Below are 23,029 nucleotides of genomic sequence, written 5' to 3'. Positions count from 1 at the left end.
GACACTGTTGGACTCAGTAGGCTACTTGTTTGACTGCTACCAACAATACAATGATTTTTAGCCATAAATTCTTAATACAAATGGTACTGTTGGACTCAGTACTTGTTAAACTACTACCAAAAATACTAATTAATGCTGCTTTTGAAATCTCTAAATGGTTTAGGACCAAAGTATATTAACGATCTCCTACATAATTATGAACCATCAAGGTGTCTCAGGTCTTCTGGGACGGATCTGCTCTCGGTTCAGAGAAAAAGAACAAAACATGGAAAAGCAGCATTTAGCTATTATTCCCCGACAATCTGGAACAAACTACCCGAATCATGCAAGTCTGCAGAAACTCTTACTATTTTCAAATCGAGACTGAAAACATAACTTTTTGACGCTGCTTTTAATTGAACTTTTCATATTCGCACTGCAGTATGCAGGGCCGGCCCTAGACTTTTGGGGGCCCTAAGCGAGCTTTGGCTTTGGGGCCCCCCTCACTCTAGCGCGTTCTCACTACACACGACACCGAACCAACTTTTGACTTATGATGTTAGCATAAGCACACATATTGTATAAATAAGCATGTAAACACCATGGACCTAACCTCCTCTAGGGGGGTCCGGGGGCATGCTCCCCCGGGAAGATTTATTTTTAAATATTGAAGTTAAAAGCATCAATCTGGTGCACCTTGAGAGCAAAATTAAGAGATCTTTCGATACATCTCTCAACACCCATATGAAACAGAACTGTAAGCAGATATTTATTTATGGATATTTTACAAATCACTTAAACTGTATTCTTGTTTTGACATATAGTATTTCATAACTGTTTTTCATTTATTCTCTTTGGCTGTCCATCTCACAATGTTCACATCTAAACTAGCTGTCAATAGGAATATCATTCGGAAGAATTATAATTTCATGCAAAAATCTGTCACAAAAAGAGGTTGCACATTTAAATTCAGGTGTTGTTATGGCAACGTCAGTGGCCAAACAGCCACATTTACTGCTGCAAATACGTTCAAACATTCTGTCGACGCGCAAAGCAGAGGCAACTATGCCACCATTTCAGCTGACTTTTTCTCAGAAATACTGTCACATAACATCCATGTATTTCAGTGCTAGGTTGATGCTTAGCTAAGCTAAATGGGGCAAAGCCTATGAGCTAGTTCAGGCATTCAACTCGAGCACTTATGCTGCATTCATACATAACGCCCCTTCCCACTCTACAACCAACCAAACAGAGTCTCCTTAATACGCCGCTCTATTTAACCTGCCAGATCTCTCTCCATGCATTGCTTGCTGCTGCTATTGCTGCAGCTACCTCTACGTCGCTGCTGCTTGCCTGCCCCACCACCACCCCAGCTTCCACCTGTAGGCTCGGGGGTTAGTTATTTAATCATCACTCATCGTGCTATGTATATCTATGGAGTGATGATGCCCGAGCCTAGTCGCCAAACTCAACTAAATGCTGCTTCTAATAAACATGTTAAAGAAACACGTGAGTTGTCTGACTGAACTATGAAACACTTTAACTGACAGGACTCAGGATCAACTGTGTACTGTAAGGTAGCTTCTAGCTTCATGTCGAACAGTAAGTAAACATTTCCCAGAGAGCTTTCTTTGAAATCACCAGGTAAAGCTAAAAAACATAACATTTCGATTGTATGACAAAGTGTTTATTTAATATATCTGGCTAGCTATAGCTACTTGCTAACGGTTTAGCTTACCCCCGCGATTCAAAGTAACGTCAACATAGCTGTAATTTATGCTTTGCTTACATGTTCGCATAACTTGGAAGTTTACTGACATTTACATACCTTGTTTACCTGGCTCAAGTGGTGGCTCTGGGGTTGTTGTGTGAGCCACCACTTGAGAATTGTCGTATTTTTTAAGAATTGTTTTTCTTATGTCCATCTTCAAAAACTCTGAGTGCGACTGACAGTTTATTTTAAACATTGTCACAGCTCACAGGATAGGTACCTGTCAGCCAATAAGACAATGTTTATTTCCATTCAACTCTCTGGTTGGTCTGGTGTCTTGCCTCTGTTGCATTCACTGAACACGGGAAATTACAGTCCTGCCGTCTTCTCTAGTGTCATGATGAGATTCAGGTAAAGCACGGTTAATGTATTATATTATTGACTCAATACTATAATACATGACTTTGAGAGTAGGCAATCTAGAAATAATAACACAATTAATCAAACATACTTATCACGGTGACGGTGTACTGAGATACAAATCTTTTTTTTACTTTTCTTTTTGCTATAGGGGGCCCTAAGCGGCCGCTTATGTCGCTTAATGGGTCGGGCCGGCTTTGGCAGTATGCATTTTAAACATGTATTGAATACCTGTTGTGTTTATTTGATTATCTTTGCTTTTGAATGCTTGTTGTAAAATGCCATTATATAATGTGTTTTACTGTATTTATTCTTAAAATGTCTTTTGGTTTATTTTGTAAAGCCCTTTGAATTGTCACGTGCTGAAAAGTGCTATATAAATAAACTTGCCTTGCCTTATTATTTTTTGTCCAAGAGATGCTGATTTCAAACCGTTGTTTCCTTTCAATTAAATATTTGCCTTTATGTCAGTGACATTGGATTTCATTTTTTGAGTTGGACAATTCCTGTGGACTTGAACATTTCTCCAGATATTTTAGTTTGTGCTTTATTTTGAGTTATTTCAAAACTAATTGTATTGAAGTTGCCATTTAGATTCCTACGTGTGTTTTAGCACTCTACATGTCCAGACAGCCTCCTTTATCTCTGATCTTCTACAGGGCTGTATCACTAGGAGGTCAGAAACGTCTCATGATCAGGGCATGCTGGATTTAGCTCACTGCAGACTTTAAAGTGAAGCTGATGTTTGATTTGAAGTCGGGACTTTTGATCTTTGGGAGTCACTCCAGTGAGACAGAAGTGAACACTGTTCAAAGAGAAGCTGAGGACCAATGAGTTTAGTGTGGCTTTTACAGATTTAGTATTTTACTATTCTTTGTATGAGTTCATTCTTTTAATATATCATTAGAAATATTTCAGAAGTCTTTGCTTGAAAAAGAAAAAAGTGACACGCTTAAAGGAGATGTGTGTGTGTGTGTGTGTGTGTGTGTGTGTGTGTGTGTGTGTGTGTGTGTGTGTGTGTGTGTGTGTGTGTGTGTGTGCTCAGTGAAGTGTATCAGTCTCTGCAGTAGCTTCCAGCTGCAGCAGTCAGTTCAGTTCCTGTTCAGTCTGACTGAGGGAGGTTTATGTACGACGCTTTTTCACTGTGTGAACACCCACTGACGGTTGGGGTAATGGACACTCTGACAGTAGTAAACTGCTGCATCATCAGTCAGGATTCCACTGATGGTCAGAGTGAAGTCAGAGTTTGATCCACTGCCTGTAAAACGCTCTGAAATCCCTGTTTCTCGAGTGCTAGTATACTTAATGAGCAGTTTAGGAGTTCCTCCATCTCTCTGTTGGTACCAGGCTAAATAGTGGTTGCCACTATATACATGAACATTCTGACTGGTCCTACATGTGATGGAGATGGAGCGTCCCGGAGCAGAGCTCACTGCTCCAGACTGAGTCACTGTGACCTGGCCTCTGGACTCTGAGGAGAGACAAAGACAGAAAGCAGCGTCATGGTTTTGTCCGCTTCATTTCAGAGGGACGGATGTTCACAGAGGAGAGGAGTTTGATTCTCTGGACTTTACCTGTGAAGCAGCAGCAGCAGAGGAGAGTCCAGATGAGGACGCAGATCAAAGTCATGTTCTTGATGAGGAGGATTCCTGTGGCTTCTGTTGTCATGAAGGACAGCTGTCAGTCATCCAGTGCTCAACTCTCAGGACTATAAAGTGTCCCAGAGCACTGGAGCATGGTGCTGCTGATGCAAAGTGTCTCTCTATGGAAATGCTGACTGACTCCAACAGGGACCTGGATTATTGATCACCAAGAAGAAGAGAAAGAAGATGGACCTCCCCTGGGGGAACATTCAGTTTCCACTCTGTTTTCTTTACACACACCTTACAAGTACATAGGTGCACAGGAGCATGTGCCAGGGAGCACTTGGGGGTCCGGTGCCCTGCTCAAGGGCACTGCCGCCCGGACTGGGTCAGGGCTCACTTGTTCTTTCCAAAGAATATTTAAAACTGTCCTATAATTCACTCCCACTCGAATCAATGCTCTCTTCCTCCACAGCAATCTAAAATAAAGCTTTATCAAATGACAATGATTTACATTTTGCCCGATTGATTAGAGAGTTGTTCTTAAGAAATAACGTCATTACATGTACTTCATTCAATTTGAGTATTCTGCTTTTTAAATGAATAACAGCTCATAAAAAAAGATTCAATACTTCTCCATAGTTTGTGAATCAGTTTCAAACATTGGAAGCAGTTATTATATAAAGTGGGTAAACCGTGGATGTGTTTGGTGAGTTTGTTTGTGTCAAAGTCAGAGAGCCGTGTCTCTCTACAGTGAGAGCTTTTTGTACGGCGGCTCAATGGCTTTGTATCACTGTGGTACACGTTCGGTGGAGGAACCAGACTGGATGTTGGAAGTAAGTTTCTGCACAAAAACTAAATATGATGACGTTTTAATTCTGTGTTAGAATGTTTGAGAGATAGATATATATTATTTTAATTGTAATGTTTAGATAGTATTAGTATTCATGTCTTTATTTCTCTTCATCATTGAGCCTAAGTCTGAGCAGCTTCTCCTGAAATGTCTTTATACATTCCCAACATGCTGTCATTTAAACAGCTTCAAATGTGAAATGATGAAACTGCTAATGTTTCATTCACTTATTCTTCATTTGTTCTCGATTCTCCCGTCTGTTTTCAATTACATTACGAATACAGTTTTTAAATACGGTTGAACAGAGTAAAGATAACGATGGATATTTAAAAAATGTGTTGAATTCTTTCAGACATTATTTTAAAGTTTGTAAAACTGGGTAATTATTGAGATTCACATTAAGCTCAATTGATTGTTTCATTTCCCGTATTTGTTCATTTATCCACTAAATCATTTAATTATGGTTTGTAGAGTTCAGGTTTTGGATGATTTAGACCACAACTATTTAAAATGTGTCCTAATGTTGTTCTTTATTTCCAGTGTAGTGTGACATATTTCAGGTGATTCTGTATGAAGTGTCTCCGTGCTGATTTGCATGAGAGGCTTCTTAAAGGGAAGTGAAACAATGTGTGAGTGAGAGACTGATGGAGCAGAACCAACATCTGACAGAAACTCCTTAAAGGAGAAACGCTCTCACAGTAAAGGTGTCCCAGTGTCTGCTGGTTGATGGACAGCTGTGTGCTCCCTGTCCTATAATCTGATTGGTTTCTCCTAGGTGATGTCCGTCCCACCCTGACGGTGCTGCCCCCCTCCACAGAAGAGCTGCAGCAGGGGAAGGCCACGCTCATGTGCCTGGCCAACAAGGGCTTCCCCTCAGACTGGAGTCTGGCCTGGAAGGTGGACGGCAGCAGCAGCAGCTGGGAGGAGAGCAGGAGCCCCGGGGTGCTGGAGAAGGACGCCCACTACAGCTGGAGCAGCACCCTGAGGCTCTCTGCAGATCAGTGGAGGAAGGTGGTCTCTGTGACCTGTGAGGCCACCCAGGGCTCCCAGACTCCGCTCTCAGAGACACTGAGGAGAGACCAGTGTTCCCAGTCCTGAGCTGACTCACTGGGACTCTGCTTTCTCTCTCACACTGCTCTCAGTCTGCTCTCTGGCTCTCAGGACATGTTTCAACATCAACCTGTTTCTGCTTGAGTCGATGGTTTCAACATTTTAAAATAATAAAGATTAATGTGTGTATTATAAAAGTGACATGTCTTCTGATTACTTTTCTGTGAGATATTATATATAAAAGTAACCTTATTCACATTCATTCACAAAAGTCAAAACATTACCAAGTCAATATTTCCCATATGACTTTTTAATGATCTTTGGGTTTGGTTATACTTCTGGAATCATTCTAGTTTTATCTTTGTTAATACAAATTGGTTCCAACAAATATAGTATGAACATCATGGTAAACCACAAAGCTCTCTCTTATCACTAATGTTTAAGTTCATCCATGTGTGATTTTCATGTGTTGTTAAACTTTCATTTTACAACATATGAATTCAATATTCTACTTAAAAATATTTTCAGGACCAGAAATAAAAGCAGGGTGTCATCTGCTGAAGTCATATAACATCAATCTAAATTAAGATGACCTTGAATATTATTGAATGGACACAGTACAACTGCGGAATTATTAAATGAAAATACTTTTTGCTGATTTAATTAAAACTGATATTATATGAAAAAAAAGACTATTTATCAATTTAGCTGTTACAATGCCACAAGAAGCATGACGTGTGTGTTTGTGCTCTGCTCAGCTCTTTCTCTGTGTGTGTGTGTGTGTGTGTGTGTGTGTGTGTGTGTGTGTGTGTGTGTGTGTGTGTGTGTGTGTGTGTGTGTGTGTGTGTGTGTGCGTGCGTGCGTGTTCGGTGTGTGTTCGGTGTGTTAGTGTACGTCCGACACCGGCATTTGTTTTCAAATGACCACGAACAGTAATTTACACACATCTGGCCTCTACTCCATAGGGATATGTGTGTGTTCCCAAATGAAATAAATGTGTTTAATCTTAATCTCGATGTAGTGCTCAATACTGTCGGAGTGCAGGGGAACACTGCGTTCAACTCAGCCGTCTCTCGCGTTTGCTTGGTCAAATCAGCAGCTCTTCATTTTTGAGTGCGCGATTAATAGCGCCTTTACGGTAATCAGCCGAGAAGCGGCACTGACGCAAGTACAAGAGTACAATAATGCATGTTTTTGTGCTATATTTGCGATAAAAATATGTTTCACCATAAGTTCTGAATAAAACTGGCACTGCTGGACTCAGTAGGCTACTTGTTTGACTGCAACCAACAATAAAATGAAGTACTTTTACTGTGTACCTTTTCAGTTATTTATTATTTATTTCAGTTCTTCTAAGCACGAAATTCTTTATTCTTATTATTCCACCCGTTATTTTGCCGGTCTTCTCTTCCCGCATTGAACATCGCAGAAAATCTGTTCAAACATCATAACGTTCAGGTCGGTCGGGAATCGATTGCTATTAATTTTATTATTCATAGCTTTCGTAATTCCAGAGATAGATCACATAATTCATCACATTTTTAACCATTGAAATCAATGGAGAAATTATTCAGACTTCAACAAATCTTCATGCGACTTCAACTGCTAACTGCTACTGTAACTGTTCATTCATACTTTCACTCAGAAACCTCATTCCAACTTTAAAATGTTACACATCTTTCTGACATTATTCGTGCAACACAACTTTTAAATCTGATTCTTACTTTTAGAGATATTTATCATTGTTCAGACCTTGGTACAGAGGCCTTCTTCAGATTTTAACATTAGCTAGAGTGCGTGATGTCACAGCTAGAGTCTAGGAAATCTTGAAATTTGCCTTCATATTTTTTTTTTAAACTGCCATAACTCCCAAACCCCACATTCCTGAGACATACTTTTTCATGAAAAACGTAGTAAAACATCCCGTAGCTTGAAAAATGACAAATAATTAAGCAAAAAATAATTAAACAAAATGCCTCTTGAGGGCATGAAGTGACAAAAACGTTCAACTTGTCTCCATTAAAGCCCATTGTAATTTCAGGCTGATATTTCCTCACAGCAGCATCCACACACCTTTAGTTAATCTGCCAAAAAGGCCACATTATTGACCCGAAAGTACACAAAAAGCACACTTCAGATACTCAAGGTCCTTGAGAGGCTTCACGCTTAGAAATTTCACCGATATCTGTTACGGTTCTTCAACAAAACGTTCACATGTAAGAGGTTTATCTCTCATTCAGAACAATGGAAACCTTTGATCTCTACAGAGCTCGTTAGCTCAGATATAAACACCTGTGTCATGGAACACGATGATGTCATAACTCCAACTGACATGCTCAGAGCAGCAGACTTCAGATAATGGTCCTGCCCTCAACCGCTCTACGTCAATTATGGGGTGTCATCATATGCCGTTTCCATGGAAACGCATCCCTCGCCATAAAAGACGATGTCGCTATACATTAACTCCTATGAAAAGTTAAAAAAGTGCTCAAACTTCACATGTGTGCTAACAGTCCAGCCGTGAAGACATGTACGGGAAAATTTTGAGATTTCTTCAAATGAAGTTGCCATGGTAACACAAGGCTCGCCATGAAACACGGTTTTCTCATAACTGCCCCGCACACCTTTAGTTAATCTGCCAAAAAGGCCACATTATTGACCCGAAAGTACACAAAAAGCACAATTCAGATACTCAAGGTCCTTGAGATGCTTCACGCTTTGAAATTTCACCGATATCTGTTCCGGTTCTTCAACAAAACATTCACATGTAAGAGGTTTATCTCTCATTCATAACAATGAAAATGTTCTCCTCTCACTGATTACTGCATATCACCATAGAAACCTCTGATCTCTGGACTCGTCGTTAGCTCAAATATAAACACCTGTGTCATGGAACACGATGATGTCATCATAACTCCAACTGACATGCTCAGAGCAGCAGACTTCAGATAGTGGTTAACACAGCTCTACGTCAATTCAGGTGTGTCATCATATGCCGTTTCCATGGAAACGCATCCCTCGCCATAAAACAAGATGTCGCTGTAACTCCAATGGACACCGTCCAATCGTCCCCCAAACTTCGCTTGTATATCACCGGTCCATGCCTCAACAGCTCTACGCCAAATCTGAGATCTATCCATAGGCTGTTGCCATGGAAACGCATCCCTCGCCATAAAACACGATGTTGTTGTGATACCTATGCAAATGGTCTAAAACAGCACCAGACTTCAGATAATGGTTAATGGTCCGGTCCTCAACAGCTCTATGTCAATTATGGGGTGTCATCATATGTTGTTTCCATGGAAACGCATCCCTTGCCATGAAACACGATGTTGTCGTGATACCTATACAAATGTCTAAAACAGCACCAGACTTCAGATAATGGTTAATGGTCCGGCCCTCAACAGCTCTACGCCAAATCTGAGATCTCACCATAGGCTGTTTCCATGGAAACGCATCCCTCACCAAAAAACACAATGTTGTCGTAACTGATATGAAAATGGTCAAAACACCACCATACTTAGGATGACAGTTAATGGTCCAGCCCTCAACATGTCTATGTGCCATTAGTGAGTTTTCCTCAAAAGCTGTTGCCATGGCAACGCATCCCTCGCCGTAAAACACAATATTGCTTTAACTCCTATGAAAATGGTAAAAAAGAGCTTCACGTGTGCTAACAGTCCCGCCGTGAAGACATCTCCGTGACAGTTTTGAAAAATGTTCAAATGCATTTGCCATGGCAACACAATGCTCGCTTTGAAACACAGTTTTCTCATAACTTCAGTGAAAATGCTCCAAACGGCCCAAAACTTCACAGGTTTGGTAACGATGCAGCCATCAAAACATCTAAGCGTATTATGGGGCGTCATCAAATACCGTTGCCATGACAACAGATCATTCGTCATCAAGTTAGTTCAATAGTTTGCAGTTCAAATATTCTGCTGCTTTTCCAAGCTTTTTTACTTTCTTTTCTTCTCTCATCACACATTCAAGCCCCCAGTGTTCATGTATCATTTCAATCTACATTCTTCACTTTCTTCTTACATTACATTTCAGGATAGCAATTCAGCATCAGCTTTTCAGCAAAAAGCATTCCCACTAGCAATTTCTTCAGGAATTGCATTCTCTAGTTTCATTTGCTGTTTCTTCCGGAATGAAAGGAGTTTGTCCCAAAGCGTGCTGCTGTATTTACCCCCTCCTCCTGAAGGAAGGGACCCTCATTTACTGTATCTGTGGGGTTGACTACAGACAGAGTTCACTCAGTCACAGAGTGGGAGTGGGTAGGATGTGGTTTGGAATTGGGCCTTGGGAAAGTATTTTTTGTGTGTGGAGGAAGATGGAGGAAGAGGAGGAGGGGAGCCTGGCAGCTTGTCAGAGGGAATTTGGGAAGCATCCAGCTCTTTATGTGGAGTTTCCTCAATTTGACTGCAAGTGAGTCAATCATGTTTTTGGAGCTTTGTAATCTCTTTGAAGGGCAGTGCTTACTTTCGATTAAATATTTGCCTTTATGTCAATGACATTGGATTTACTCTGTTTATCGGGTTATTCAGCCGCTTTTAAAAGATTGTTTTTTGAGTTGGACAATTCCTGTGGACTTGAACATTTCTCCAGATATTTTAGTTTGTGCTTTATTTTGAATGATTTCAAAATAAATTGTATTTGAGTTGCCATTCAGATTCCTAAGTGTGTTTTAGCACTCTACATGTCCAGACAGCCTCCTTTATCTCTGATCTTCTACAGGGCTGTATCATTAGGAGGTCAGAAACGTCTCATGATCAGGGCATGCTGGATTTACCTCACTGCAGACTTTAAAGTGAAGCTGATGTTTGATTTGAAGTCAGGACTTTTGATCTTTGGGAGTCACTCCAGTGAGACAGAAGTGAACACTGTTCAAAGAGAAGCTGAGGACCAATGAGTTTAGTGTGGCTTTTACAGATTTAGTATTTTACTATTGTGTGTATGAGTTCATTCTTTTAATATATTATTAGAAATATTTCAGAAGTCTTTGCTTGAAAAAGTGACACGCCTAATGGAGATGAAAGTGTGTGTGTGTGTGTGTGTGCGTGCGTGCGTGCGTGCGTGCGTGTGTGTGTGTGTGTGTGTGTGTGTGTGTGTGTGTCCTCAGTGAAGTGTATCAGTCTCTGCAGTAGCTTCCAGCTGCAGCTGTCAGTTCAGTTCCTGTTCAGTCTGACTGAGGGAGGTTTTTGTACGACGCTTTTTCACTGTGTGAACACATACTGACTGTTGATGACATGGAAACTCTGACAGTAGTAAACTGCTGCATCATCAGTCAGGACTCCACTGATGGTCAGAGGGAAGTCAGAGTTTGATCCACTGCCTGTAAAACGCTCTGAAATCCCTGTTTGTCGAGTGCTAGCATAGTAAATGAGCAGTTTAGGAGTTCCTCCATCTCTCTGTTGGTATCAAGCTAAATAGTGGTTGCCACTATATACATAAACATTCTGACTGGTCGTACATGTGATGGAGAAGGAGCGTCCCTGCTCCAGACTGAGTCACTGTGACCTGGCCTCTGGACTCTGAGGAGAGACAAAGACAGAAAGCAGCGTCATGGTTTTGTCCGCTTCATTTCAGAGGGACGGATGTTCACAGAGGAGAGGAGTTTGATTCTCTGGACTTTACCTGTGAAGCAGCAGCAGAGGAGAGTCCAGATGAGGACGCAGATCAAAGTCATGTTCTTGATGAGGAGGATTCCTGTGGCTTCTGTTGTCATGAAGGACAGCTGTCAGTCATCCAGTGCTCAACTCTCAGGACTATAAAGTGTCCCAGAGCACTGGAGCATGGTGCTGCTGACGCAAAGTGTCTCTCTATGGAAATGCTGACTGACTCCAACAGGGACCTGGATTATTGATCACCAAGAAGAAGAGAAAGAAGATGGACCTCCCCTGGGGGAACATTCAGTTTCCACTCTGTTTTCTTTACACACACCTTACAAGTACATAGGTGCACAGGAGCATGTGCCAGGGAGCACTTGGGGGTCCGGTGCCCTGCTCAAGGGCACTGCCGCCCGGACTGGGTCAGGGCTCACTTGTTCTTTCCAAAGAATATTTCAAACTGTCCTATAATTCACTCCCACTCGAATCAATGCTCTCTTCCTCCACAACAATCTAAAATAAAGCTTTATCAAATGACAATGATTTACATTTTGCCCGATTGATTAGAGAGTTGTTCTTAAGAAATAACGTCATTACATGTACTTCATTCAATATGAGTATTTAGCTTTTTAAATGAATAACAGCTCATAAAAAAAGATTCAATACTTCTCCATAGTTTGTGAATCTGTTTCAAACATTGGAAGCAGTTATTATATAAAGTGGGTAAACCGTGGATGTGTTTGGTGAGTTTGTTTGTGTCAAAGTCAGAGAGCCGTGTCTCTCTACAGTGAGAGCTTTTTGTACGGCGGCTCAATGGCTTTGTATCACTGTGGAACACGTTCGGTGGGGGAACCAGACTGGATGTTGGAAGTAAGTCAAATGTTAATTTATAAGAGCGATTTCTCTTTCGTTGTACTTTTCATTCAGTTTAGGAGAAATAGTTGCCTCTCCATGTTATTGAAAAACATACTTTTATAAATACGTTGAACGAAGAGGCTAACTTTACTCCAGCAAAAGACGTTTGAATGTTTTTATGAGAGTTAAACATTGAACAGAGAATAAATCATTATTTCCAACTTTAATGGTGAAGTAGCATCTTGAGGGCTGGTAGGTTTAGTTCAGTGAGTCAAAGTCAGAGAGCCGTGTCTCTCTACAGTGAGAGCTTTTTGTACGGCGGCTCAATGGCTTTGTATCACTGTGGTACACGTTCGGTGGAGGAACCAGACTGGATGTTGGAAGTAAGTTTCTGCACAAAAACTAAATATGATGACGTTTTAATTCTGTGTTAGAATGTTTGAGAGATAGATATATATTATTTTAATTGTAATGTTTAGATAGTATTAGTATTCATGTCTTTATTTCTCTTCATCATTGAGCCTAAGTCTGAGCAGCTTCTCCTGAAATGTCTTTATACATTCCCAACATGCTGTCATTTAAACAGCTTCAAATGTGAAATGATGAAACTGCTAATGTTTCATTCACTTATTCTTCATTTATTCTCGATTCTCCCGTCTGTTTTCAATTAAATTACGAATACAGTTTTTAAATACGGTTGAACAGAGTAAAGATAACGATGGACATTTTAAAAAATGTGTTGAATTCTTTCAGACATTATTTCAAAGTTTGTAAAACTGGGTAATTATTGAGATTCACATTAAGCTCAATTGATTATTTCATTTCCCGTATTTGTTCATTTATCCACTAAATAATTTAATTATGGTTTGTAGAGTTCAGGTTTTAGATGATTTAGACCACAGCTATTTAAAATGTGTCCTAATGTTGTTCTTTATTTCCAGTGTAGTGTGACATATTTCAGGTGATTCTGTATGAAGTGTCTCCGTGCTGATTTGCATGAGAGGCTTCTTAAAGGGAAGTGAAACAATGTGTGAGTGAGAGACTGATGGAGCAGAACCAACATCTGACAGAAACTCCTTAAAGGAGAAACGCTCTCACAGTAAAGGTGTCCCAGTGTCTGCTGGTTGATGGACAGCTGTGTGCTCCCTGTCCTCTAATCTGATTGGTGTCTCCTAGGTGATGTCCCTCCCACCCTGACGGTGCTGCCCCCCTCCACAGAAGAGCTGCAGCAGGGGAAGGCCACGCTCATGTGCCTGGCCAACAAGGGCTTCCCCTCAGACTGGAGTCTGGCCTGGAAGGTGGACGGCAGCAGCAGCAGCAGCAGCAGCAGGGAGGAGAGCAGGAGCCCCGGGGTGCTGGAGAAGGACGCCCACTACAGCTGGAGCAGCACCCTGAGGCTCTCTGCAGATCAGTGGAGCAAGGTGGTCTCTGTGACCTGTGAGGCCACCCAGGGCTCCCAGACTCCGCTCTCAGAGACACTGAGGAGAGACCAGTGTTCCCAGTCCTGAGCTGACTCACTGGGACTCTGCTTTCTCTCTCACACTGCTCTCAGTCTGCTCTCTGGCTCTCAGGACATGTTTCAACATCAACCTGTTTCTGCTTGTGTCGATGGTTTCAACATTTTACAATAATAAAGATTAATGTGTGTATTATAAAAGTGACATGTCTTCTGATTACATTTCTGTGAGATATTATATATAAAAGTAACCTTATTCACATTCATTCACAAAAGTCAAAACATTACCAAGTCAATATTTCCCATATGACTTTTTAATGATCTTTGGGTTTGGTTATACTTCTGGAATCATTCTAGTTTTATCTTTGTTAATACAAATTGGTACTAATAAATATAGTATGAACATCATGGTAAACCACAAAGCTCTCTCTTATCACTAATGTTTAAAAGCCCCACGGACCCGGTTCCGGGGCAGAAATTGCGTCATTTGCAGGAAACAACGTCTAAGGAACCTTAATATTTAATAACCTATAAATATTTGATATCCATATAACGGGAAAAAACGAATTTAACTGATCTTTTTCATTATTTCTTTAAAAAAAAAACACAATGCTAACAGTGAGCCTCGGAATTAGCCCCGAGCGAAAAATGCTAACCTATTACTGCACCGAAAATCACTCCTAGCTCCCTTATTACTTATCCTAGCTGCACATCCAACACATCGTTTATGATCATAAAGACACAGAATCTAACGGTGCCAACCTCAACACTGAAAGATACAAACCTGCGACGTTATCAACAAAAACGTACATCAAAACAAGTGGCGCTAGGTAGCCTACAACGCTAACATGGCTTACCTTCGTCTTTGTCTGGTCTAAACTGGTCTTCAATGGCATTAAAACGATTACAACGATGATGTAGTTAATCCATAGGTTAATATCCAATGTGGCTGTGTCCCCTTTGAAATGTTCTGATAATCTATAAGCCATAAAACTGCATTTCCGTTTTAAAATAGTAGGCTAGAGCAGGCCATTCCTACGCTTTGTAGCTTCATTGAATTCGCGCAGACGTAACCTTTTTTTTAACATGAGTGTGTGCGGGACGATCTCCCTTCGATTCTATTAGCTCTAATGGTCAGAAAGAGATGTCACATGTCAAAATCGAAGAAGGGGGGCCAAAGATAAGGACAATCCACCCAAATGGCCCCAGAAGAGGGTTTTTTTGCTAAATCTGTCTAAAAAAGTCCAATATCACTTGTTTTGCATCAATTTTGATACAGGGTACTTATTATATGTTTTACTTTGGAATCTAGGTGCTGATGTGCTTTCATTTGCAGTTTCTGAGGCTGGTAACTGATGTATTTATCCTCTGCAGCAGAGGTGTCTCTTGGTCTTCCTTTCTTGGGGGGGGGGTCCTCATGAGAGCCAGTTTCATCATAGCGTTCGATGTTTTTTGCGACTGCACTTGAGGAAACATTCAAAGTTCTTGAAATGTTCCGGATAGACTGGCCTTCATTTCTTAAAGTGATGATGGACGGTCGTTTCTCTTCACTGAGTTGAGTTCTTGCCACAATATGGATTATTTACAACAGTAGTCAAATAGGGCTTTCCACTGTGCACTAACCCTACCTCTGTACAACACAACTGATGGCCTCAAACACATTAAAGGTGGGGTAGTTAAGATTGAGAAACCGGCTCGAGATACACTTTTTGTTATATTCCACGGAATGCTCTTAATATCCCGATAGCAATGAATACCTGAAGTGCTTTGACAACAAATCCATAAAAAAATGTCATCTGTGGAAGCCGTAGCGCTGTAAAAAGAACGGCCAATCATCTGAGCCGGCCCGGCTAAAATAACTGGATGGCCTACCTGCCTGTCAGCCTTCCATCTGTGCACAAACTTATCTCGTGCCCTCATTGGTCATGTGCGCGTTCGCGTGTGTTGGAGGAGGGGCTCTGTAAGGAAGTGGCAGATTTTTTCCAGCTGTGTATTTTCAAATTCTAGCGCACTCGAGCTGCTTTCTCCAAAATTACCTACCCCACCTTTAAGAAGGCAAGTAATTCCACAAATGGACTCTTGACACGTGTTGATTCAAAACCATTCCAGGTGACGACCTCATGAAGCTGACTGAGAGAAGCCAAGATTGTGCAAAGCTGTCACCAAGGCAAACGGGGGCTACTTTGAAGAATCTAAAATATGAATCATATTCTGGATTTTTTAACACTTTTTAGCTTCCCATTCCATGTGTTCTTTGATAACTTTGATGTATTCAGTATTAATCTACAAAGTAGAAAACATTTTTAAATAAACAAAAACCATTGAATGAGAAGGTGTGTCCAAACTTTTGACTGGTACTGTATATTTTACAGTGCCAGAACAAAATATTGTAAAAATTGGTTTAACAAGTCAGCCAGGTCAACCCTTGTTCTACTAAAATATAACACTATGTGATGTTTGTTGCATTTTAGGAGCATTTTCATGTTTATGTCGTGAAAAAACAAGATAAAAAATATTTTATTAAAGTTTGTTTAACCTTTAGTGCTTCTCTTCACACAGATACCTGTCCAAAGTCATCGTCCTGAACTGAATACCAAAGTACATTTCCCTCTGAAAGACATCCTGACTCCATCTGCTGGTGAATAAATGACATAGCAGCATTTCCTGCTGTTGATAATTCATCCTGTGACAGAGGTCAGAGAAAACCAAAGAGGATTTTGACATTGTCGAACAGAGCTGAGACGTCATTACAGGGTGTGAGATCTCTGCTGGGAGGCACGTTTGGAGGATTTGAAACACTCAAGAGAAAGAACAGTACCTTCGTGAGTTTTGCTTTTTAAAGACGCCAGTGACCGAGACAAATGGCTGAGAAAACCGCTCTTGTTGAACGTTTCCTGAGCTGCCATGTGTGTTCAGAGACTTTCAGAGATCCTGTGTCTCTGAGCTACAGCCACAGCTTCTGTTCCAGCAGAAATTCTGGGAACAAAGTAAGAACAAAAACTGTCCTAATGTCCTTGGGTGAACTTTGCTCTGAAGGAACTGGCTGACTCCTTTGCTGAGAGACAGAAAGCTGGATCATCTGAGACAGAAAAAGGAGAGAAGAAGGTGGAGGTGTTGTGTCGTAACCATCAAGAAGAGCCTCGATTGTTCTGTATGGATGAAGAGAGAGCTGTGTGTCCTGTCTGTGAGTTTTCTTTCCACCAGAGTCTCGAGGTGGTTCCTGTAGAACACATGTTTCAAACTCAAGGCCCGGGGGCCAAATCAGGCCCTTGGTGGATTTCATTTCGGCCCGCAGGATAATGTTTAATTACTATTAGATCTGGCCCGCTGGTATATTGCACGCACACCTTCACTCAATCCTGAGGGTCTCCTCCGCTCAGAGCCTGAGCCCAAACATTGATGACCTTGCACCCAAGATGAGATGCCAAGTATCTGAACTAGCATCACAGAGCAGCACACTGAGTTTAATGGATGTTTCCTTCTGCACTTTCTCTCTCACGACAACAGGGCATGTTTGATTTGTTCTTTGAGGGGAATTGTTTTTTTGAAGCTGTGGTTGGCCTGTGGAAAAATGTAATCATAAGAAATGACTCTGCAGATAGATCCATAAGGAATGAAAGCAAAACTGATTATTTAATGTTTAATGTTGTTTTTATAGGTAATCATTTAAGCTTTGTTGGTTCCAGGTTTAATATGTGCAATGAGTTCATTTCAATACGTTTTGCAATAAACATTGAACCAGTCCGGCCCTCGACTAGTACCCATTTTTTTATTTTGGCCCACTGTGTATTTGAGTTTGACACCCCTGGTGTAGAAAAAGCAGTCAGTGAGCTGAAGGACCTGCTGAAATCTGACTTATTGTCTCTGCAGGACAAGAGGGACACATACAAAGGAGTGGAGGAAACATACAATGAAGTGATTCAAGTGTCCGAGAAGCAGCTGCTGTCCACATAGAGGCCGATCAGAGCAGAGTTCAACAAGCTCCATCAATTCCTGAAAGAGGAAGAGGAGTCCAGACTGACAGCTCTGAGGGAGGAAGAGGAGCAGAAGGGGAAGACTATCAGCAGAGAGATGAAGAGCATTCAGGAGCACATCTCCTCTCTGTCACACAGTATCTCTGCTAGGGCCGCTCGACTATGGCAAAAATCATAATATCGATTATTTGGGTCAATAATTGATATCACGATTATTAAAAATTATCCATTTACTTTACATCAATTTATTGGAGAAAGAAAATGTGAACAGTATGATTTGAACAGTTGGTTACCCTGAACTTTAAGTATAATTCAACTGAAAAACCAATAAAAAAAAAAAATATTATTAAAAAAAAGAAAATTAACAATAATAATAAAAAAATAATCGATATATTTCGATTACGTTGTTTTCGTAATCGTTGCAAGCCATAATCGTAATTCTGATTAGAATACGATTAATTGAGCAGCCCTAATCTCTGCTGTTGAAGAAGAGCTGCAGAAACACAACGGGCCCTTCCTCAGCAGTTATATATCCACTCAGAGCAGAGTCCAGAGCTCACTGTCAGACCCACAGCTGCTCTCAGGAGCGCTGACAGATGTGGCCAAACACCTGAGCAACCTGTCCTTCAGAGTATGGGAGAAGATTAAGGACCAGGTCCACTTCAGTCCTGTTATTCTGGACCCAAACACTGCAAGCAGCTGGCTCTCTCTGTCTGATGATCTGACCAGTGTGAGACAAGGAGACAAACCTCAGCAGCTTCCTGATAATCCGAGAGGGGTCTGCCTGCAGACCTCCACTCTCAGGACAGTTCCGGTGCAGACCTCCACTCTCAGGACACCTCCACTGTCAGTACAGGAAGTGAAGATTCTGACGTGTGCTAGAATAGTGATGCTAATGATAGCTAATTCCTAATAGTAGTATATGTGTCGTTTGTACAGTGCTACTTATATGTTATGTAAAGCCTGCATACTTATATTTGTTTTATTTCTGTATTGTTACAGTTTTACAAAGTAAAAGAAGAACAGTAAAGTCAAGAAAGAAAACCTTGCATCTTTATTGGAGGACTTTTAAATGTTAGCTAACTGTCTAACTACACATAGGGATACAGTAAGGGCAGAACAGTTCAATCAATCTAAGTGATGAAAAGTGATACTATACTGATATTAACTACAATACAAGGTGTCCCTATATATATATATATATATATATATATATATATATATATATATATATATATATATATATATCCATATATTCCTAACACAGCTGGGAGGTGGAGGTGGGAAATCATCCTGCCAGGTATATAGGTTTGACTAAAGAGTCAGCTGACAGGAAGGGAGAGGCGACGGCCTCACCAGAATATGGGATCTGGTGTTTAACACATCACAGTGGAAAATACACTAATGTTGATGGTGAGACTATCGGAGTGAAACATAATCTCCAGAGGATCCGAGTCCAGCTGGACTATGACAGGGGGAGGTGTCCTTCTACGACCCTGAAGACATGACTCACATCTGCTCACACAGACACTTTCACAGAGAAACTCTTTCCATATTTGAATATTGGAAACGATGGTGATGCTAAAACTGCTGATATCAAAATCTGTCAGACTGAGATTCCTCTGTGATGTTCCAACCCAGTCTCACGACATTTCGTGTTATAGTCACGACATGTAATCTATTGATTCGTGTTCACCAACACGATTTCCCCCTTTTTTTCGTGTCACACAGAACGATTTTAAAAGCAATGCATTTCTATTGGTAGGATGTTTTGTGCCTGCACCACGTCTTTTTGTCCGTTCGGGTCTTGGAAGACCGGAAGCTGTGTCGTTCATAAAAACATGTTCTTACTCAATACCAAGCCACGATTATTGTTTTTATTTAAAATTGTATAATGTCTGACTTTTTTTGCCGTCCGTGAGGAAAAGAAATGTAGCTCAGAATCTTGTTTTCCTTCTAATTTGTTATTATTTTCTAAATAACACACTTTTATTTACTGAAAAATAACACACAATTATCCTTGTTTTTATTTATTTGTTTAATTCTATTATCTCGGGCTTTTTTGCCGTCCGTCAGGAACTGAATTTCAAAATAAAGTCACCGGAAACAGACGTAGGCCATAATAAATACTGAACTGATTACCCAAATTCCTAAGCTATGGTTGAAGCTTGGTGATTTGGATGTTTTAGCCGCAATGCACGTTGGGATATGGTGTTTATGCGATATGAAATAATACTTTAATCCGAGTGTGCTTGCTTTTCTCTTTGAAAGTCATCACATAACGGCATTGTAATACACGGTTCGGCTGCATTAAATATTACACATCTGCCGTAGTTATTTATTTATAGAGCCCTGAAGGATTTGGTGTTAAGTAGATTGTGAGAAGAGTAATTTCTGTGGTTAATTGTACAATTATAAGCTGATTGATCAGTTTTTTTCGTCAATATTAGAAGATTTTAGCACAACACTCTGATCTACAATGATCATGGCAGAATGAGTCACTTCTCTCCAAGTGTTAAAGTCTAAAAAATAAGCATTTCTGTCACTTAAAAACAGTACCCACTGAACTCTTGGATGTTATTCTTGTTTTTGGATTTAATTCTGTAATAAAACTAAGAAAACACTTTTTTTTTCCTGAGCCTTTTCTTCTCTTCTAACAATGAAAGGTTCACCTAGCAGCTTTCACCTTTTAAATTTGTTGGACATCTTCTCTATTTCTCGGTTTTCCAGAACCTTCAGTGGGATCACAAGGTGTTCATCAGTTGGGAAGATATATAGATGCTAATCATGGAGATGGATCAGTTTACACTTTCATGACTTTGTTGGCTTAAAGATGAGTGAAAATTGTGGAAATCTCCTGAAAAAAACTAAAAGGTTGACTTTGAGTTTAAGCGTTTTTGTCCTAAGTCGACAATTAACCATTAATGTGCAATTGGTTGTTTTTAAAATGTCAAAATGGTGAAACCACTTCTCTAAACTGAAGCTGTCATTGAATAAGGCCAGAACATCAGTGTAATCACATGAAATATTAAAGGGAACCTATCATGCAAAATGCACTTTTTGATGTTTTTAGAAATAGAAAGGAACTCACCTTGTGGTATAACCGGCAAGAGAGAAAGCCTTTGAGCTCCATACTGTTTCAGAAATAATCTTTGATAATCCATGATATGGCTTTTCATCACCGCAGTATTTAGTTTAGACAGTAGCTGCCGGGTCCTGCATGAGCTCAGCCCCCCTCAGTCAACTTTTTTTTTTTTAAAGCTTTATACCCCAAATCATCACTTTTGAAACAGGAAGTGAAATAGAGGGATATGAGGCTTGGCTAGAATGGGTGATCTGTTTGGTATTTTGAGCAAAACACTTAATTGACATGTTTTTTATATTTTTTGATATATCTGAGACCTATGTTATTGCCTAACAATAGCATGATAGGTGATCTTTAAAATGTTTAGTTTGCAGAAGGGTTAAGTCAACCAGCAGGTGGCACTACATGTTCACAGATTCTGATTATAGTGTCATTCTAACTTCAAGGATTAAGGTGAGTGCCATTGTTTTACTTTCTATCAGATGTGAAAACCTGTAGCAACAACACTGTCAGAGAGATAGATTGTAACGGGTTTGACCTTATTTTAATGAGTGGGGTGCCATTCAGAAACAAGTCTGACAAATACTAATCAAAAAATAACAAAAACTATACTCTGTTATTTAACTGTTATGTAGAAAACATAATTGTTGCTGTTCTCTTATCTTCTTTTTGCTACCACCTTGATTCAGTTATCTTGCAAGGAAGGCCTTTTATTAAAAAAAAGAAAACAGAAGCTGGGCAACTTCAATCTCTGATTTATTCTCTGGAGAAATGTGTCAGATTGAAAAGTAGCTTGACTCTGGAGATCATGTCCCTTTCAACTTGAATCCCCTAACAAAGTTGAGACAGATAATAAATGGTAACTCATATAGTAGCTTTTTTGTTAACACATTGCCTCTTTAAAACAACTTTTGTTTTCTCTCTCACTGTGACATACGTACATGTTGGAATATTGAGTTAGGATTTGAAGTGGGGCTTAGCCAGGGGCGGACTGGCCATCGGGATGTTGGGCCGGTACTGAGGTGGGCCGGTCGGACGATGTGGGCCGGTCGGATAAGTCACTAGCACCCCCCCCCCCCCCCACTGTCAAGCCCAAATTTGATGTAATGATACCAGTTTTACCATTAACCGTTTCACCATGTTAATTTAGCATGTTAGCTAATCGAACTGAGCTAGCTTGTGAGTTAGCCAGCTAGCACCAAAGACACAGTTCTCTGGGTAGTTTGTGATAAACCCTAAAAGTGGCCTGATTAAAATGTTGACTGGATGGTGGTGCAAGAGGAAGATAGGGTGTCTGTGAGTATATTAAAGAATAGGAAGAATTTTGTGGGCAATAATTGAATACATTTAAATCATTGAAAAAAGCTTCTACTGATAAAGGATGCAAGATATAACTTCTCAGGAATTAATAAGGTAAGACATTAGGTTTCTTCAATTACAAAACAGCTTCTAATGAGAAAAAAATCAGTCAGAGAAGTGAATATACATCATGAGAGTTCAAAGTTTACTGAAGTTAAACAAAGACAAAAATACATGACCTATGTGAAAAAAGCAAACAGACATGAATAAACACAGACAGTAGGCCTGAAGATAGACTTCTGACACTGATCATACTCACACATAAATATTATGTAAAACATGAGCAATATTTTTAGCTATTATTTATTTAGTCAACAATCGAGCTTGTATAGTAAATTATGTGAAAAATCCATGAAGTTTTGCAGTTTTTAGCTAGAGTTACTTTACCATCGTAGAAAATATGTTTTAACAATGGGACATTATTTTTGAGATACTTAATTGTCCTACCTACAGTGTGTACTTTCCTCTGTAGCTTGTATTAGACATCGTTTTGAATGTGTGCCAATCGCTAACAAGCTAACTGTTAGCTTACGCAGAAGCTAATTCTGAGCTTGCTAACGTGTAGCCCATGGAGTACAGTTCATTAAATAGCTAGCTTAATCTACAGTAAAAGTATTGTGTCTTCTGTGTGTTGCAGTTTCTGATTATGTTATTGTAAAAGGCAGTAATGTAATGTGTTGATGTGCTATGGACTTTTGGTCAAGTCACTTTTAACCGGTAGTAACACAGACTGGTTGTAATGTTATTATTATAAATAAGACACCTTCTTGTATCTTTAGACTAGCTTTTTGGCCAACTTTATTAGCCAATATGCAGGGTTATGGCTAGAAAGGATCCGTCTAATGTAAATATGACGTCACGTTCTCGTTCTAACTCTCGTTGTAATCGGAGCGGCTCGGTTGTAATCGGAGTGGCTCGGAAGCGCAGTCACGTGGCTGAATGTTTACGTTTGGGATGGCGAGAAACTAAACTATATTAAGTATGTAAATACTTGTTAGTGGTCTTGCTGTTGAAAGAAGAATGACAACACAATAGATCAGCAACACTATGGTTTATTTTGTATTCACAGGCAAGTCAACGTTGTTGCAGTAA

At 40.1% G+C, this 23,029-nt stretch overlaps 1 pseudogene and 2 gene segments (V, D, J or C); all 3 read left to right on the top strand.

Moving 5' to 3' along the window:
• Positions 1–4,497: 4,497 nt before the first annotated feature.
• LOC307033817 (Ig kappa-b4 chain C region-like) lies at positions 4,498–5,797 on the top strand. The segment is given in 2 exons: positions 4,498–4,529; positions 5,322–5,797.
• Positions 5,798–11,569: 5,772 nt separating this feature from the next.
• LOC307032894 (Ig kappa-b4 chain C region-like) lies at positions 11,570–13,571 on the top strand. The segment is given in 2 exons: positions 11,570–11,630; positions 13,240–13,571.
• LOC307033816 (nuclear factor 7, ovary-like) lies at positions 12,047–19,121 on the top strand (annotated as a pseudogene). The gene is made up of 5 exons: positions 12,047–12,078; positions 16,079–16,741; positions 17,330–17,630; positions 17,961–18,307; positions 18,761–19,121. The product of its transcript is annotated as a nuclear factor 7, ovary-like (transcript).
• Positions 19,122–23,029: the final 3,908 nt, after the last annotated feature.

Source organism: Notothenia rossii, assembly GCF_949606895.1.
Source record: "Notothenia rossii genome assembly, chromosome: 3".
Taxonomy (NCBI): Eukaryota; Metazoa; Chordata; class Actinopteri; order Perciformes; family Nototheniidae; genus Notothenia; species Notothenia rossii.
The sequence above is the reverse complement of the archived record's forward strand: the minus strand, read 5'-3'. Positions and strand labels throughout refer to the sequence as shown.